The sequence below is a fragment of the Salvia splendens genome, chromosome 15, assembly GCF_004379255.2.
Source record: "Salvia splendens isolate huo1 chromosome 15, SspV2, whole genome shotgun sequence".
NCBI classification, from domain to species: Eukaryota; Viridiplantae; Streptophyta; class Magnoliopsida; order Lamiales; family Lamiaceae; genus Salvia; species Salvia splendens.
This window is the reverse complement of record NC_056046.1, coordinates 17219288-17239135: the sequence shown is the minus strand read 5'-3', so window position 1 is coordinate 17239135 and position 19848 is coordinate 17219288.

The window sequence follows — 19848 nt, the reverse complement described above, 5'->3', positions numbered from 1 at the left end:
GAGTTGAGGACGTTGATGTCGTTGTTTGACCCGACTACGCCGAAGTAAGCATGCCAGATCCAAAGCCGATAGTCAGCGACGGCTTCGAGGATCATCGTCGGGTGGTTGCCCTTGTATCCACTTGTGAATTGGCCTCTCCACGCCGTCGGATAGTTCTTCCACTGCCAGTGCATACAGTCGATGCTCCCGAGCATCCCAGGAAACCCGTGCGCCCTCTCGTGCATCTGCATCAGACTCTGGCAATCAGTGGCTGTCGGCTTGCGCAAATATGTGTCGCCATAGGCCTCTACTATCCCCCGACAAAAGTACTTCAGACACTCGCGGCCTGTAGTCTCCCCACAGAGGAGGTACTCGTCAAAAAGGTCCGCCGTGGTGCCGTATGCCAACTGACGAATAGCAGTCGTGCACTTTTGCAATGGTGTAAGGCCGGGTTTCCCGATGCCGTCCTCCCGAAACGTGAAGTATTCTTCACGTGAAGACAATGTACGAACAATGCTGAGAAAAAGGTACCTCGACATTCGAAACAGGCGGCGGAACACAGTCGGGCCCCAACGTGGTTGATCGGCAAAATAGTCTTCAACCAGACGCCTGTGAGCTTCCTCGTGGTTGCGTCGGACATACGTCCTATGTCGAATAGGACGATGGACTTGCTCAGCCGCCGCTGCAGCCGTCGCCTTCTCGCGCTGCATTTGCGAATAGCATGCCGCCATGGCCTCTTCAACGGCTGCATCTAATGCTTCGTCAATCGAACGACCGGAATCAGACGAACTAGAACTATTGGTGTCTTCGCCGGGATTCATTTTCGATGGATGTTGAGAGATAGTCGATATGTTCATATGCACAACTGAATGAGAAACGAGATTTATATAAAAAAACGAAACCGCGTGCCATCGTCCGCGACGTCCGCAATGGAGCGGACGATGGCGCGGACGATGGCCATCGTCCGCGGTTTAAGTCGCGCCCGAAGCATAGGCCGCGACTATCGTCCGCGGCCTATGCCACACACCCACAGTGGGGGCGGACGATGAATGGCGCGGACGGTCTTAACAAAATTTGGAATTCAACAAACTAGGGTTTATATGTTCTTTCAATCAGTTCAGTCATTCTTCTTACACGTTTGCATAGAATCATAGTTCATTTTCTTAATTTTCATTATCTTAAAATGTTTATTCCCAAAAATAATCTTATCAATGATAAAGTATTAATTAAGTACGGATTAAGTTATAACCCAGTGTACAATTATAACCATGAGTGATGCTAAATGGCCATATTATGGCCGGCCGTAATTACATTTTCCAACCAAATTTAATGCACTTGGAAAGTACAAATTTTTCAAGACTAATCTACCCCTTCCTTAATTCTCCATCTATATTTTCCTCAACTTTCGATAACTCTTTATACTTATTACTCTTATGTTCTCATATTTTTATTTATAATAAAAATTAACAATATTAAGTAAATGTAGTATAATATAATATTATAATTAAATTCTTTTAATTGTATAGGTCTAAAGTGTGTGTCACGTTTTGCACCAATAATTAAATAATAGGAGTACTCCGTAATACTAATAGCATATGATAAGTTAATATAAATTTAGTGATATAAAGTATAATACAAAGTTTAACATTTGAAATGGATGATAATTTAAAAAATAATGTTATTATAATAAAGTCAACGACAATAGTAAATACATTAATAAATATTAATAATAATAGTAATAATAATAATTACTATATCACGTTTAATTGTTTAAAGTTATTGTATTATTTTACAAATTTCATATGACTAGTATATTGTCATGTTTTGATGTCATCCCTTTTAAGGATCCGATAATAATTATTTTTGGGAAATGGAGTTGTAATTAGTATAGAGAGAGATTGTTTTCAAATTTAAATTTGTAATTAAATGAGTATTCTCTCAAATTGGAAGGATAAGGGTGATTATGTCAAAATACTTGAGCACTATCTAGAACTATTATTTTATAATATTATTTGTTTCAACTATTTACAAAACTGCCACCGTGTGGCGAGCCACATTGTGGCCGCATAGCATTACTGTATAACCATATATCTTTCCTTTCCAAAATCTATGTCATGTTCTATTGATAGGTAATATTCTTGCGCAATTGGCAGCGCGGAGCTGTGGTGACCTTGAGGTCATGGGTTCAAACCTCGGCACCGCTGGGAGACTTTCGGCCTTAATCCGCAAGCTCGGTCAAGCAGGATTAGTCGGATTCCGCCAAAAGCGGATTCGATACACCCGTGGTTAAACAGAAAAAGGGTAATATTATTCGTTCACACCATCGACCATTTTAATTCATCCATAGATCAACAAATATCTTTAAATTAATTTATTGCGATTTACTCACCTTTCTAACTTAATATGTAAATATTACTGTAATTATTTCAGTGGACTATAAATCATTTATATATATAAACAAACACACATACTAATACTAATATCAACGCTAACACAAACACAATCACAGACACAAACACAAACACGAGGTTCATACACTTCCCAATACTCTCTCGTTCAACCAGAAATATCAATTCTTCTTACTTAAAAGATGCACGGAATCGATCTTGGACGTTCCATTGTGGTCATTATAGGTTTGTGCCCCAAATCTAGAACAACCCAATATTATTTTATTTACTGATTAATTATTGTGATCAAATTTCTTTGTAGACAACATCCTTTTCGGCTTACTCTTCTACTCCTATTTTAGTGGATGACAACTACCTAATATGGATAATTGGATCTAGAGAATGGACCATCGAGGTTAAAACATATGAATGTCAACGTTCCTCATAAAAATATCAAATCGAAATTAAAAATACGAATGTCAGCTTGCTTTATAAAAATGTGAATCAGGGTTAAATGAGACATTGTGTGGACATTAATTGTTATATTTTGATATAAGATTAGGAAATTTAATTATTTCTTTGGGTTGTAGGCTGGAATTGTTTGCTCGTCTAGCTACTTGTGTTTGCTTGTTACAACGTCAAACCTAATAGTAGTGCTTCAAGTGAAGATGCGGTGTCCAGTGATTATAACTCCCGATAACACTAACAATAAATTGCATTATAATGTCTCATGAGATTGTCAATTTCTTTTGTAAATGAAACTAGAATTAAGAAATTTTGTTATACATACAAAATACATATTGATATAATATTGATCGGTATACAATTGAGCGTAGATCACTATATATATTTAATATGAAATCAATATGGATCATTATAGTACAAATTTATTATAAATCTGTATACGATTTAGTATGGATGATTGATGGGGTACGAACTAAACAACTAAACCCTAGTTGCGAGCCCAATAACAGTGACGGCCCATCAGCCCAAAACCCAAGAAAGAGTATCAGTTCGGCATGACCAAAGAGTTCGGTTCGGCACAACCAAAGAGTAGAGTCGCAGCCTACAGCTCGGTAAAAGCCAACCAATCAAGCTCTACTCTCAGATCGGCAAAAGAACCAATCAAGCTCTACTCTCAGATCGGCAAAAGCTAATCGGCAAAGTTCAGCAGTTCGGTCTCAGTGTTCGACCGAACAAGGAGATAGTGGACCCATGCAGGATCTCCACGACCTCCATTACACCCACGATCTATTTAGTGGTGTTAAGCAGTTATCAACCATCCACGATCTAGTGAGTGGTGCTGCAAACCACGATCTTAGTTCAATGTATAAATAGAACCTAGATCAGATAAACAGGGGTTAAGCTCTCTAGATCCTGAATCTTATAGCAAATCAGTATTGTAATCTGTAAGCGAGACCAAGCAATACAAATTTGCCCTCTCTTCTTCCCGTGGACGTAGATTTACCTCAGTAAATCGAACCACGTAATTTTCCGTGTTGTGATCATTTATTACTTGCATTTATTCCCATCAAAAATTCGCCACATCATCACTGGCGCCGTCTGTGGGAAACAGAGAACCAAAACTGTGATAAAAGCGAGTTTTTGATCCTTTTCTACCAAAAAAAAAAAAATGCGTACCAGATCACATAATACCCATACTTCCGTCCGTGATGAAGGTGAGGAAGCTAGTCCAGCCCATAGGTCTGGAAAACAGCCTCGGGAGAAATCTGCCTCCAGTTCTCACGGTGAAGGAACAAACCACTCAAAAAGTCATCGCACCGAGCCTCCCCAGCAGCTCGCTTTGAATGAGGCTGTCAAGTTGTTCTTGGCTGAGAAGCAGGATGAGTTCTTAACATTCCTGCAAAAGAGCCAGAAGCCGGAGAAGAAAACGGCGGATTCTCCCTCCCCCTCCAGACATGAAAGTCACTACCGCAGTAGTGTCGCACCTTCCAGGAGAAAGAATCCTCACCACCGACATGTTCCTGTTCCTCCTCGGTACCGAAATCACAGGAGAACTCCATCTCCACCATACCGAAGAGATGTCGGATTCGCCATGTATGGAGCGCTGAAGACTCCATTTTCGGATGATATCACCCGAACTCCATTGCCACAGAATTACCGAACTCCGTCAATGACTTATGACGGGTTAGTGGATCCTCATGATTTCCTGGGACGCTATCAGTATAATATGGCGAACCAAGGTCTCAATGAGGTTCACATGTGTAAGCTGTTTCCCGAGCTGCTTATCGGGAACGCAAGAAGGTGGTTTGACAGCCTCCCTCAAGGGAGCATTAGATCTTACAGAGATCTAATGGATGTTTTTCACAGGAGATTCTTCCAGAAAGCGGAAGCCCGAATCACTTCGGCTCAGCTGCTTTCTATACGTCAAGGTCGCGATGAAAAAATTAGCGACTTCATGACGAGATTCCACAAGGAATGCCTACAAGTAGATGATCTCAATGATCTACTTGTCATTTCGGCATTCCAAAATGGAATTCTGCCCGGAGCTCTCTACAGAAAGCTCGTTGAGTGCAGTCCGCAAACAGCTCAAGAGATGTGGGACATTGCGGACCAGTTTTCTCGTGCCGATGAGGCAGACCGTCGAAAACGGTCTTTAGACAGCTCATCCAGAGGAGACAAAAAGAAGCCCGATCATAGCGATCAGGGGCTTCCTCGCCGAACTCCTTTTGAAAGAATTCAAAGGGCACCGGTACAAGGCAGATTGGGACCACGTCTCGATCTTGAGAAACCGCCCGCTCAGTTCGTACCATTGAACAAGTCGAGAGCGGAAATTTTCGAACTGCATTCTGATATGTTCGAAAAACCAAAGCGGATGACGAAATCAGCCACGCGCCGAAGTCAGGATACGTACTGCTCCTACCATCAAGACCACGGTCACGATACCGAGGAATGCCGAAATTTGGCAGCAGGTATTGATGTTCTTGTGAAAGCAGGGACGTTAAAAAAATACCAAAGCAAGCTGCCGAAGAAGAATAAGAAACAGAGAGGTGCGAACTGCGCTCCTCAGGATCCTAAAAGGCAAAAGGATCCCGAAGACGATGACGAGCCGCAATATGACGGAGTAATCCAGACTATTGACGCTCTCCCAGCCGGGAAGACTAAGTCGTCTCTAAAAGCAGAACGCAGAGGCGTCAATCGAGAGGAGCCTATGCATAAAAGGCTGAAGAAGGAGGAAGTAATCACGTTTTCAGATGCAGATCCCGTCCCGACCATTTCTCCTCATCAAGACGCGATTGTCATTCAAGCCGGAGTGGCAAACAAACTGATCCACAGAGTGTTTGTGGATACAGGAGTGTCGGTTAGCATTCTTTTTAAAGAATGTTTTGATAAACTGGAAGTGGATCCAGCTCGGCTCAGTCCGGCCCCACTTCCTCTGAAAAGTTTCGCCCAGGAAGACACCCGCCCTGAAGGTACTATCAGCCTTCCGATTACGGTGGGAAGAGCGCCTACTAGCTCCAGTACGATGATCGAGTTTTTTGTGGTAAAAGCTCGGTCCCCGTATAACATCATCCTGGGAAGAGACTGGCTCAACACAGTTCGGGCCATTTGCTCTACTTATCACCTCACAATCAAGATCCCCACTAAAGGAGGGATTGCAGTCATCCGAGGTGATCAAAAGAGAGCAAAAGAATGTTTGCAGATTGCGCTTAAAAGTGCCGAGCAATCAGATCGGCACCATCAAGCATAGCAATCACAGCAGCCGGAGTCAGAGGCAGGCGAAATGACCGAAGTCACACCGGAGCCGAACTCGATGACAGTTCAGTTATACGAAGATGATCCATCCAGAACGGTCAAGATCGGTTTCGCGGGAACACCTCTGCTCCGGGAAAAGACCATCCAGCTCCTCAAAGAGTACAAAGATGTCTTTGCGTGGTCTCCGTTGGACATGACCGGAGTGTCTTCCGAGGTAATTACACATCGGTTAAATATTGATCCTTCAGTCCGGCCTATAAAACAGAAGCAAAGACTCTTTGCGGCAGAAAGAAATCAAGTCATCCATGACGAAGTCCGCCAATTACTGAAAGCGGATGTATTATTCGAAGTAAAATATCCTTCTTGGGTGGCCAATCCTGTGATGATCAAGAAAAAAGAAGGAGGATGACGGATGTGCATAGATTTTACCGATCTAAATAAGCACTGTCCTAAAGATTGCTACCCCCTTCCGAACATAGATAAAAAAGTAGAAGCTTTGATAGGCTTCGAAATTTTCTGTTTTCTTGATTTGTATAAAGGATACCACCAAGTTTTAATGGATGAGAATGATGCTTCAAAAACGGCTTTCATTACTGACTTCGGCATTTTTGCTTATAAAAAGATGCCATTCGGTTTAAAGAATGCCGGAGCCACATATCAAAGGATGGTAGACAAACTATTTCGGCACCTGATCGGAAAAGAGGTTGAAGTCTATGTTGACGACATAGTTGTTAAAAGTAGAAGCACTTCGGATTACGAAGACAATCTCAAATCAACTCTCGACGTGCTCAAAAAAGCCAACCTCAAACTCAATCCCCAAAAATGTACCTTTTTGGTAGATTCGGGAAAGTTTCTGGGTTGTTGGGTTTCAAAGGACGGACTCAAGGCAAATCCCCTAAAGGTTCAAGTTGTTCAGAACATGGCAATGCCGAAGTCCATACATGATGTGCAAAGGCTAACTGGATGTCTAGCCGCACTGAATAGATTCCTTTCCCAAGCAGCCGAAAAGCAACTGCCGTTCTTCAATGTTTTGAAGAAGGCACCAAAGTTTGAGTGGGGAGCCGAACAGAAAAAGGCTTTTGACGAACTCAAAAGTTATTTAGCCGAACTCCCTATTCTCTCTGCTCCAACAGATGCCGAAGTGATATTCTTATATTTAGCGGCATCAGATCAAACCATTAGCGCGGTACTTGTACGAGAAGAAGGCCTAAAGCAGCGTCCTATCTACTTTACAAGCCGAGCATTAAGAGGTCCCGAAACAAGGTATCAACCTCTGGAAAAAATTGCTCTGGCATTAGTAAATGCAGCAAGGAGACTGCGGCCATATTTCTATGCTCACAAGGTATGCGTCTTAACCGATCTTCCACTTCGGCAAGTTTTGACTAAGCCTGAAGCATCAGGCAGAATTGCCAAGTGGGCCATAGAGTTGGGAGAACATTCAATAGAATATCTACCTCGGAAAGCCATCAAGGGACAAGCCTTGGCAGATTTTCTGGTAGAGGCAAAGTTCGATCAAGCAATCCCTATTATTGCCGAACCGAAAAGCCCTACCAATGATGAACCAACACAGCCCCAGGAACCCGAAGTAGAGCCGCCGGACTGTTGGATTGGATTCGTAGATGGAGCTTCGAATAAGACGGGAAGTGGAGCTGGTATTCTACTTATCTCTCCCGACGGACACGAGGTAACTTATTCACTTCGGTTCTTATTCCCAACCACTAATAACGAAGCCGAATACGAAGCCCTTCTTGCCGGACTTCGGTTAGCGCAAAGTCTATTTATCAAATCTCTCAAAATCCATTGTGATTCACAAGTCATAGTGAATCACATGTTGGGTACAAGTGAAGCCCGAGATGAAAGGATGAAAAAATACTTGGACAAAGCGCAAAGCATTAGCCGAAGTTTCTCTTATTTTCGGATAATCCGCATTCCCAGAGCGGAAAATGGCCGAGCAGATACTTTAAGCAAGTTGGCCTCATATCCGAGCTCAAAAGTGGAGGAATTACCGCACAGAAGCATTGATGATGCTGAGGTACTTTCAGTAACCAGCTCGCCGAACTGGATGACGCCAATATCAAAGTATCTAGATCAAGGACAACTGCCCGAGGATAAGAGAGAAGCTCGGAAAATCACATGCCGAGCACTTCGGTATGAACTTCATGAAGGAGTCCTATATAGAAAGTCCTACCTTCAACCGTTATTGCGATGTGTAGGACCAGAAGAGACGGACTACATCCTTAGAGAAGTTCATGAAGTATCGTGCGGCAGCCACATCGGAGCTAGAGCTTTAGCTAAAAAAGTTCTGAGATGGGGATATTATTGGCCAACTATGGTACAAGAAGCAGTACAGCTCGTTAAGAAATGTACGAAGTGCCAAATCCATGCAAATATCCCAAGGATGCCGCAGACCGATCTATGTGCTATGCAAAGCCCTTGGCCTTTTATGCAATGGGGCATAGACATAGTAGGACCACTACCACAAGCTCCTCGGCAAATAAAATTCTTGATCGTTGCCGTGGACTACTTCACAAAGTGGGTGGAGGCTGAACCATTAGCTACGATAAAGAGCTCGAAGGCATTGGATTTTGTTTGGAAGAACATAGTTTGCCGATTTGGCATACCCCATATCCTCATTTCGGATAATGGGACTCAGTTCACCGACAAGACATTCAAGAATTGGTGCCAAGAGTTGAATATTCAACAGCGGTTCACTTCGGTCTCTCACCCACAAGCAAACGGACAAACGGAAGTAACAAACCGTATTTTGGTGAAAGGATTAAAAGCTCGGTTAGAACAAGCCAAAGGACAATGGGTAGAAAATCTTCCTCAAGTCCTATGGTCTTACCGAACTACACCAAAAACCTCCAACGGTGAAACTCCGTACAGTCTAGTGTACGGCACTGAAGCCGTAATTCCGGTTGAGATCGGCATACCCAGCCCCCGAACACTCAATTTCTCAACAGAACTGAATGATGACGGACTGAGAGCCGAACTAGATCTTGCCGAAGAAAGAAGAGAACTGGCCTGCATAAAAGCAGCCAAGTACAAGGAGCAAGTAACCCGGTATTATAACCAAAGGGTGAAAAAGCTGCAGTTTCAAGTGGGAGATCTCGTATTGAGAAACAATGAAGTAAGCCGAGCAGAAAAGCTGGGCAAACTTGAACCCACATGGGAAGGTCCGTATCGGGTGTCAGAATCCTGGGAAAAGGGTCTTATAAATTGACTCACATGTCAGGAGAACAAGTACCCCGAACATGGCATATTTCCAACCTCAAGAAGTTCCATTTGTAAGAGACAAGGTCCGGTCAGTCTTGTATCTAGTTCGGTCCTAGGGATATGTGCTTTCATGTTTCTATTTGTCCTTTATGCTGGTCGTTTTATAAAAGTTTAAAATCTTTTTCGTCTTTTTTATTTGTCTTTATGTGCGTTTAGTCTCTATGTGCGTTTTGTCTCTTATAAATATTACTGAGGTATATTGATCTTTAAAGGCTGATCCCCTTTTTAGATCATGTATTAAAGACAATTGTGAGTCCAAGCTTCTAAGGAAGATACAAGACCACAATTCAGCTTAAGAAACAAGCAGTTCGTCTGAAACGGACTGCAATAAGCCGAAAACCACTTCGGTCAACCAGGGAAAGTCCAATCCAAGCGATAAAACTCGCCAAATTAGGACACAAAGGGAAAGTCCAATCCAAGCGATAAAACTCGCCAAATTAGGACACAAAAGGAAAGTCCAATCCAAGCGATAAAACTCGCCAAATTAGGACACAAAGGGAAAGTCCAATCCAAGCGATAAAACTCGCCAAATAAGGACACAAACTAAGTCCGGTCAAAGAAGAGTTTTCTTCATAAGACTGAGGACGAGTCCGGCCAAAGAAGAGTTTTCTTCATAAGACCGCGGACGAGTACAATAAATGAAATAAAAAATCGCTGAACTGTAAATACGCAGTGATAGAAGCGAAATGAAAAAATTTCATTTATTAAGTCTTGTTTGGCATACAATTTCGCTGCCCTACGAGAAGGCGTTACACCATTACAAAGGACTATTCTACTGTCCACGGTTGCTAAAGTTGAGCCACCTATCCAAAAAATCCTCATGATGCTGAGTTCGGGTGTTCCGAACAGTTGAAGAATAAGTAGGTCGACGAGATGCTCTGATCGACCTACCGCCCCTTCCCTGAGTCCGGGAAGTTCTAGCACCTCGGCGGCGAAGAGTCTCTTCACGAAGCATCCGCTGATCTTGCTCACTCATAATCACAACTCCTCTACGAACTTCAGGGCGTTCTCGTCTTGACATTTCCGGTTGCTCCGGAGTCCGTTGCTGACTTGGAGTACGTTCTCGTCTTGACGTTTCCGGTTCATCCTGAGTCCGTTGTTGGTTTGGAGTAGAATCTTGAGCAAGTGGATTAGAGGTTTGAGTTGGAGTGTGAGCATCTGTTGGCGGGAAACGCCTAAGGAATCTCTCGATTGAGGGACGCCGGGAAAGAATGATGTCGTACCGAGAAGCCAAGCGCCGCAATGACTTCACAACTTGTTGGCAAGCCGAGCTCTCCAGCGCATTGTTCTTCCGGAGTACATGAAGCTCCTCCCACAGTTCATCAACTTGATTCTGAACTTCAGATATGGTCATTCCCCCGCGCCCGCAGATGAAATCCTCATATGCAGTCCTCTCAGCGATGACAGTGTTCAGCTCGGCCTCCAGATCTTTCTTTATGGACTTTAAGTCCTTATTGTTGGACTCCAGCTCCACTAACCGAGCCAAGAGTTCGTCATACTTCACCTGGTCATCTATGGCTTTTTTCTCAGCTTCGTTTAAAGCCGAAGAGTATAGCCGCTTCCAGTGAAGTACCTCCAGCTCCTTAGAGTTAAGAATACAAAGCAGCTATGTCAGTTCGGCATTTCAGTTTACCGAGCAGGCAGTAAACCACAACAGGAGTAAAAGAGATTACGAAAAGCTATAAAGAAGACACGAGTGTAGAAAGAAGAATTTTTTCATTCACAAGAAAAATTTTTTACACAAGGAGGGCTTCAAGGCCATTTTACAAGGAGAGAAAGAAACTAAACTAAGAGAAGGGAGACGAAATCATACTCCGCCAGTTTCGTCTCCGGCTCCTCTGTGGGTTTCAGCCTCCTTCTCCTTGCCTACTTCGGCTTCAGCCTCGGCCTCCCTACTCCCTCCAGCCTGCTCGGTGCCCCCATCGCCGATCTGCTGCACCTCCTGCTCGGCATGCCCGTCGCCGGCCTGCTGATCCGTCTGCTCGGTCTCCTTGCCGGCCTCGTTTTCCTGCCCACCCTCTTCGTTAAAGATTGAAGCGGGTGAAACAGGTCCCAAGGAGGCAAAGATGGCCTCCATGTTCTCGTCCCGGTCAGCGCGGCAGTTACGGACTCTTTCAGCAGAGAGCAGGACCGAGGAAGAAGCAAGCTCTTCAAGGAGCGGCAGACTCTGGAGACGAGCTGAAATCTCTCGGCCATACAGCGGCAGGACGACTTCGGGTCCCTGCTCAGCGTTATCGGTCATCAATTTCAGCAGATCACCGATAAAGGCCGAAAATTGATTGCTCAAAAAGAGTTTCTCCGCGAAAACACGGAGAGCCTCCCCCTGAGCAACCACGGCGGCAGCCTCCCTCTGTTTAGATTGTTCTCTCTGCATGATGAGCTGGTTTTTGGCACGCTGAGCTTCATCCTGAGCCGAGATCCTAGCGGCCCTTGCCTTCTCAAAGTCTGCCCGAGCCTGTTCGGCCTGGTGACGAGCAGCATTCAACTTCCTCTGCATCTCAGCATAATCGTTGGACGCTTTGGAGAGTTCAACGGCGACGAGCTTGGAGAGCATATTGTTCCTCTGAAAATGGAAAAAGGAAAAAGTCAACAGAGGGGCCACAAAAAATATAGGAAAAAAGCAAGGCCAGAAAATCAAGAAGAGAATTCACCTCTACAAAGTCCGTTGGCCATGCAAAAGGCTCACAGACATGTTCCGAAGGGGCCGCCAAGACAATGTCTTTCTCCGGCGCTCTTGGGGGTTTCTGAATCATCCCTTCCCCTTTGCCCAAGTCGACTCCGGCTTTTTTGGATCCGAAGAAGAGGTCTTCTGCCTTTTCGGATTCTTCTCGGCATCAGACGCCGAGCCGGTGGCTTTCTGTCTCTCCGGCTCATTAGATTCGGAGGATTTGCGACCGAGCTTGTTTAGCATGTTCACTGCCAAAAAGCAAGAAAACAAGGTTAGTCTTCGTCGTTAAAGCAGTAAAGCATAAAAAAGAAATCCTCACCATCAGTCTCTTCGTCCGAAGACGAGATATCGAACACGAAGTCACCCTTGACGAGCTCAGATTCCGAGTACTGTTTCCTAATCATAGGAATCTTATTGAGCTCGCCCTCGAGCTCGTTCAACGGTTCTAACCGAGGATGAGGAATTACGGACTTCGGCCCTCTCCAGGAAAAGCCCGGAGCCGCTGTCCTATTGTAAAAAAAGAAACGATTTTTCCATTTCGGCCATTTGGTTTTACAAAAGGCTCTAAAGGGCTGTAAAGGGATCAAGTAAAACCAGGATCCCTTCCTCTTAAACTGAAAGAAATTAAGGATTGCCCTCAGAGACAGATCCTTTCCTAATCTACGCAGTTCGGCAGCAAAGGCCGATAAGTGCCTCCAAGAATTCGGAGTCACTTGACCTAAAGGGAGTTGAAAAAAATCAAGAAGCTCTACAAAGGCAGGGGGAAGAGGGAAACGAAGCCCGCATTCCAAGCAGGCTTCGTAAACGGTGGCGTAACCCTCCGGCGGCGAATCAGCCCTATGAAGGTCGTAGGGAATTACCACTAAACCCCCAGGTAGAAAATATTTTCCGTGTAAGGATATCACAGTATCCTTACTCAAAATGCTCGGAAAATATTCTACCGTCTTCTCCCCGGACTTCTTCCGGCCAGAAGACCCCTTACCCCCCTTCCTACCGCTACCTGATTCAGAAACAGATTCAGAAGAAGAAGACATGATTCTTACTCTCTGATGGTCGAAAGTCTGAAGAAAGTCTTGAAGAAGCGGAAGAAAATTTTTCGAAAAAGGGAGAGAATACAGAAGAAATAATCGCAAAAGTGTTTCCAATGATGAAGAAAGGAAATATTTATCGGATTCGCAAAGGCATTTCAAATCCGTCGCGCCGTTTCAAATCCCACTTTTTCTGGATTCAACGGCCGGATTTACTGTCACATTTAATGCAGACACGTGCATGGCACGTCCCCTGACGTCAGCCTCCCCCTTACATTTATCCAAAATGCCGAAGTGATTCACTTCGCTTTTCGGGGGGGTGGTGATGGGGTACGAACTAAACAACTAAACCCTAGTTGCGAGCCCAATAACAGTGACGGCCAATCAGCCCAAAACCCAAGAAAGAGTATCAGTTCGGCATGACCAAAGAGTTCGGTTCGGCACAACCAAAGAGTAGAGTCGCAGCCTACAGCTCGGTAAAAGCCAACCAATCAAGCTCTACTCTCAGATCGGCAAAAGAACCAATCAAGCTCTACTCTCAGATCGGCAAAAGCTAATCGGCAAAGTTCAGCAGTTCGGTCTCAGTGTTCGACCGAACAAGGAGATAGTGGACCCATGCAGGATCTCCACGACCTCCATTACACCCACGATCTATTTAGTGGTGTTAAGCAGTTATCAACCATCCACGATCTAGTGAGTGGTGCTGCAAACCACGATCTTAGTTCAATGTATAAATAGAACCTAGATCAGATAGACAGGGGTTAAGCTCTCTAGATCCTGAATCTTATAGCAAATCAGTATTGTAATCTGTAAGCGAGACCAAGCAATACAAATTTGCCCTCTCTTCTTCCCGTGGACGTAGATTTACCTCAGTAAATGGAACCACGTAATTTTCCGTGTTGTGATCATTTATTACTTGCATTTATTCCCATCAAAAATTCGCCACATCATCACTGATGATTATACAGATTTTAAGTTATATGGTTCAGTGTAGGTCAGTATACCAATTTTTACATTGATTTTAGGGGCTAAATCGCATAATTCTGGGCCGTTCGTCATTTTCATCCAACATCTACAATTTATGCGCTATTATAATATAAGGTGGTGTATGAGGTAATTGTTGGGTTACAAACTCATCTCATATCGGGATGAGTGAGGAAAGTGCAAGATTTGGCTGCTGAAGTTGTATTGATCGTCTATTCAAAGCTGATGGAAACTAAATCAAGTGAAAGGAACTGAATTTGGATCATATCTTGTGATCGATCAGAAGCCGTCGGATGAAAAATTAGTTAGAATCTTTTAATTTTCACCCGTTGATTCAGCTAAGTGTTGGAATCTGTTTTAGGGATTTAATGCCCATTGTTGTTTCTGTTTTTAGAAGAGAGAAGCTACGAAAATCCCAATTACAATTCCTTGAATAAAATTCCCTTTTGTGCTCCTCATCTTCTTGGTCTCTAACTTCTTGTTTCAATTCGGTTCTCCATTTTCAACAAGTGGCGCCGTCTGTGGGAAGGGAGGAGAATCGTTGGAAGAAGTCGGAGATCTGTTCGAAAATGGCGTTGCTTTTGGAGTCAAACAAATTTGATGGGAAGAATGATTACTGCCTATGGAAGATGAAGATTAAAGCAATTTTGATCGAGAAGGGATGCGCAGCGGTCTTGGAGAAGCCAGATCCCGAGAGCAAAGGGAAGGCACCTGTTCTGGATGAGAAGGCACAGGCGAAGCTGGCTGAGATGCAGCTCAAGGCCTATGGTGCGGTGATCTTGAACCTTGGTGATAAGGTTTTGAGAGAAATTCAGGAACAGAAGACAGCTGCTGAGATTCTTGAAAGGTTAGATGAGATCTATTGTAGTAAGTCTTTAGCTAATCGATTATACATGAAAAGAAAGGTATATTCCTATGGTTTTTCTGGTGATAAATCGATTCTTGAGCAGCTAGAGGATTTTAATAAGGCTGTAGATGATTTGGTGGCCTGTGATGTTAAGGTCAGTGATGTGGATAAGGCTATTTTGGCCCTCAATGCGCTGCCTGACTCCTATGACCAGCTGAGAGATGCGATCTTGTATGGTCGTGATAAGGAGATTACATTCTCCGAGGTTCATTCGGCTCTCATGGCAAAGGAGTTACAAAAGGGCGTAGTCAGAAATCACGATTCACACGCAGAGAGCCTGAATATCAAGAAATTTAAGGGGAAAAAGAACTTCAAGAAAGAAGATGATGGATTCAAGAGTGGATTCACGGAGCAGAGGGAAACACGGTCTTGCTATTGGTGCCAGAAGCCGGGCCATTTGAAAAAGGATTGCTACGCGTGGAAGAAAAAACAAGCGCAGGAAGCGGCGCAGGGGACTAGCAGCTCTGATTATGTGGAAGAGAATGATGTCCCTCAGGTGCTGAATGTGATGATGAAAGGTGAGTCTGTATGTTGGATTCTTGACTCCGGATGTAGTTTTCATGTGTGTCCGAACATAGATTGGTTTGAGTCATTTACTGAAACTATGAGTGGTGAATATGTGGTTCTTGGAAACAATCAAGTTTGTTCGGTTAAAGGAGTTGGGAGTGTGAGATTGCAGCTGGCTGATGGCTCCATTAAAATCTTGAGTGATGTGAGGTTGATTCCTGAAGTTAAGAGGAACCTCATATCACTTGGGTTGCTTGAACGCAAGGGATGCTCATTTGAATCCTTTGAGGGGAAGATGACCATCAGGAAAGATGGGGAATTGGTTATGCAGGGAGAAAGGAGAGGAAATCTCTACTATCTACAAGCCACAGTGATTCTTGTAGGGTATGAGGCTGGAGTTAAAGGCTATTATGGGCTGCGGTGTATTGAGCCTAGGAAGAATAGAGATGTGATCTTTGTGGAGAATGTGATGCCACTCAACAAGGACAACGAAAATCTGGAAGTCAATGAGTAATCTAGAAAGAAACTCCAAATGATAACATAATTTTACAAAACACTTCTCAAGGTGGAGCTAACACTGATTCTGATTCTGATAATGATCAGACCAGGGATGACACAGCTCAAGGTGGAGCTGGGGATGGACAGGAAGAAGGTCATACTAATGATGGTGATGGTCTGAGAAATTACCAATTGGCCTGGGATAGAGTCAGAAGACAGAACATCAGACCACCATCTAAGTTCCTTGATTCAGAAATGCTCTACTTTGCTTTATGTGTGGCTGAGCAGATTTATTATTCAAAACCAAGTTCCTATGCAGCAGCTATGCAGTGTGAAGAGAAGGATCAGTGGCTAAAGGAAATGATAGAGGAGATTGATTCACTTATCAAAAATGGTACTTGGATATTGGTTGATAAGGTGGAGGACAGGAAGATCATTAGCTGTAAATGGTTGTTCAAAAGGAAAATTGAATCTGCAGATGGTGAGCAAATCAGATCCAAGGCTCGTTTGGTTGCTAGAGGGTTCACTCAAGAATATGGAGTGGACTTCAACGAGGTATTATTATATGTTGATGACGAATGCTCCGATGAGAGCTGTGGGAAGATGTATTCTACTGATTGGACTGATGAGGAGAAATCTGCTTTTGTTCAGACTCTTTCATCTTGTGGCAAGGATTTTGTAATGGTATCTCAATGTGTCAGAACAAGATCCAGTGAGCGGTGCAAGATATTCTTCAGCAAGACTCGAAAATGTCTTGGATTCGATAAGATTCGGCTTGGATTTGGCACTGGTGTCTCTAATGCCGGTCATGGAGGCAATAGTGACACCGAAGGTGCTTGTATTGTGCAAACTTGCTCAGTTACTGGTAATAATGGTTCAGATTGCAGGATGGAAGAGGATCTCCCACCTATGGATGTTAAGTTGAGTAATGAATCTGATGTAGGAGTGATTCACAATTTGAATTCGGATTCAATGGATGATGAACCGGTTAGGAAGAGTTATTTGGAAAATGCATTGGTGGGTTACTATGACAGTGACTACGCAGGAAATGTTAATAATCGAAGGTCACAAACGGGTTATATTTTCACTATGTATGGAGCTGCAGGCAACTGGAAATCGAACTTGCAAGGGGTGGTGGTTTTATCCACGAAGGATGCTGAGTACATGACACACACAGCAACAGTGAAAGAAATATTTTGGTTGAAAGGAATTGCATCAGATTTCAAGGTGGTGCAGGAGTCATTGGCAATCGGCTGTGACAGCAACAACGCGATCATCCTGGCCAAGCACAACGTTTTTCACTAGAGAAGGGTCTTGAGACAACTTGATCAGCCAAGGTGGAGAATTGCAAGATTTGGCTGCTGAAGTTGTATTGATCGTCTATTCAAAGCTGATGGAAACTAAATCAAGTGAAAGGAGCTGAATTTGGATCATATCTTGTGATCGATCGGGAGCCGTCGGATGAAAAATTAGTTAGAATCTTTTAATTTTCACCCGTTGATTCAGCTAAGTGTTGGAATCTGTTTTAGGGATTTAATGCCCATTGTTGTTTCTGTTTTTAGAAGAGAGAAGCTACGAAAATCCCAATTACAATTCCTTGAATAAAATTCCCTTTTGTGCTCCTCATCTTCTTGGTCTCTAACTTCTTGTTTCAATTTGGTTCTCTAATTTCAACAAAAAGTTAGATTAGTATATAAATATTATCCACCCCTAATTAGTTTGAGGTCTTTTAGTGTGACTCAAAAACAAATTCGTGCGGACTTAGAGCATCTGCAACGGTGGACGGACGGCGTCCGTCCGTCCGTGCCAGCGGCACGGAGGAGGTCGTCCGCCGCTGCGCTCGCGCCACTAGCACGGCGCTCCTCGATGAATCGAGCACGTCCGTGCCAGCGAGCAGCTGACGTGGCGTGCTACGATTGGGCAACGACATAGCCGTTGCCTTTGAATATTTTTATTTTTTAAAAAAATTCGGTATTTAATTATAAAAATATTTTCCAAATCCCAAAAATATGACCGTTTTTTTACCCGTTTTTCTGTATTTTTTTATTCTTTTTTCCCCAAAATCATCTATAAATACACGCATTCATCATCCATTTATCACATCAAATCATCTCTCATTCATAATTTTCATACAAAATATCTTCACCTTCATCTCTCACTCAATACCTCAAATGGGTTTCACCCATCTTATGGCGGAAGTGGAGCGCGAAGAACAAGAATACTACGAACAACATCGTGCCGCTTACGAAGCATATGTCGCGGCGAATACCCCCGCTCCTCCTCCTCAATGAACTAGATCAACTCGCCGCTACATCCATCGTGACCGGGAGGGAGCCCACGAAAGGCTCGTTGCCGACTATTTTGCCGACCAGCCGCGGTTTCCGACAGATTACTTCAGGCGCCGTTTTCGCATGTCAAAGCGCTTGTTTATGCGAATTGTCAACACATTGTCCGCACGTGTTGAATTCTTCCAAACCGGTCCAGATGCAGTCGGCCGGCAAAGTATCACGCTATTGCAGAAGTGTACGTGTGCCACCCGACAACTCGCTACTGGGCAAACGGCCGACCTCTTCGACGAGTATTTGCATGTCGGTGAGTCCACTGGAATCCTTTGTCTAAAAAATTTTTGCGAGGGCATTCGTACAGCTTTCGGTGATGAATTCCTTCGGGTACCCGTCACCGATGATTGCCAACGGTTGCTTCGTTTTCACGAATCAGTCCATGGCTTTCCCGGAATGTTTGGCAGCATTGACTGCATGCATTGGAGGTGGAAGAATTGCCCGACTGCTTGGAGGGGGCAACACTTAAGGGGTCACAAAGGCGGCGGCCCAACACTTATCCTTGAGGCAGTCGCCGACTACCGCCTATGGATTTGGCATGCATATTTTGGCGTTGCCGGATCCAACAACGACTTGAACGTGCTCTATTCTTCACCACTCTTCAATGATGTGATGAATGGTGTAGCACCGGCGGTCGACTTCACCATTAACGGAAATACATACCACATAGGTTACTATCTCGCCGATGGTATCTACCCAAGGTGGTCGACTTTCGTGAAGACGCTCAGCAACCCGCAAGACCCGAGACGGGTTTTTTTTGCGCAGCGTCAAGAGTCCGCTCGGAAAGACGCCGAAAGAGCCTTTGGGGTCCTTCAAACCCGATTCAACATTGTGAACGCCCCGGCTTGGCTCTGGTACGTGAATAATATCGACGACATCATGTACACGTGTATTATCTTACACAACATGATTATAGCCGACGAAGGACCGAGGGCGGCTAGCTTCTACGACGAGAATGAAGCCGGAAGCTCAATCGCGAGGTCTCCCCCACGCCGAGGTCGGCATAAAACGGTGTGGGAGAGGCTCGAAACAAGGCTCACAATGCGCGATACCCGAACCCACATTGAGCTACAAGAAGACTTAATCAAACACATGTGAGCGAAATTCGGCAACGAGTAGTGTTTTTTTTTTTTAATTTTACGAATTTAATTATGTAATTTTTAGGATTTTAATTATGTAATTTTAAATTTTTAGGATTTTAATTATATCTTTTTTATTTTATTTGTAATTTGTAATGTTATTTCAGTTATTTAATGAATTTTAATATTATGGAAATGTTTTAATTTAATTGAATTTTAAATTGAATTGTGCTCGTCCTTGCGGAAGAGCACAACTGTGTGTGTTGTGCTCTTGCCGAAGAGCATGCAGAAAAAGTGGGGTCGGGCCCACAACCGTGCTCGCTGGCAAGAGCACGATTGTGGGTGCTCTTAGCTCCACCCAAACCCCACAACGTGCCGTTGACAATCTCAACAGTAATGCCCCAAATATGTTGATATACAGGTGATCAAATATTAAACATCTTAATGTGCTACTTGCGAACTAAATCAATACATTATAT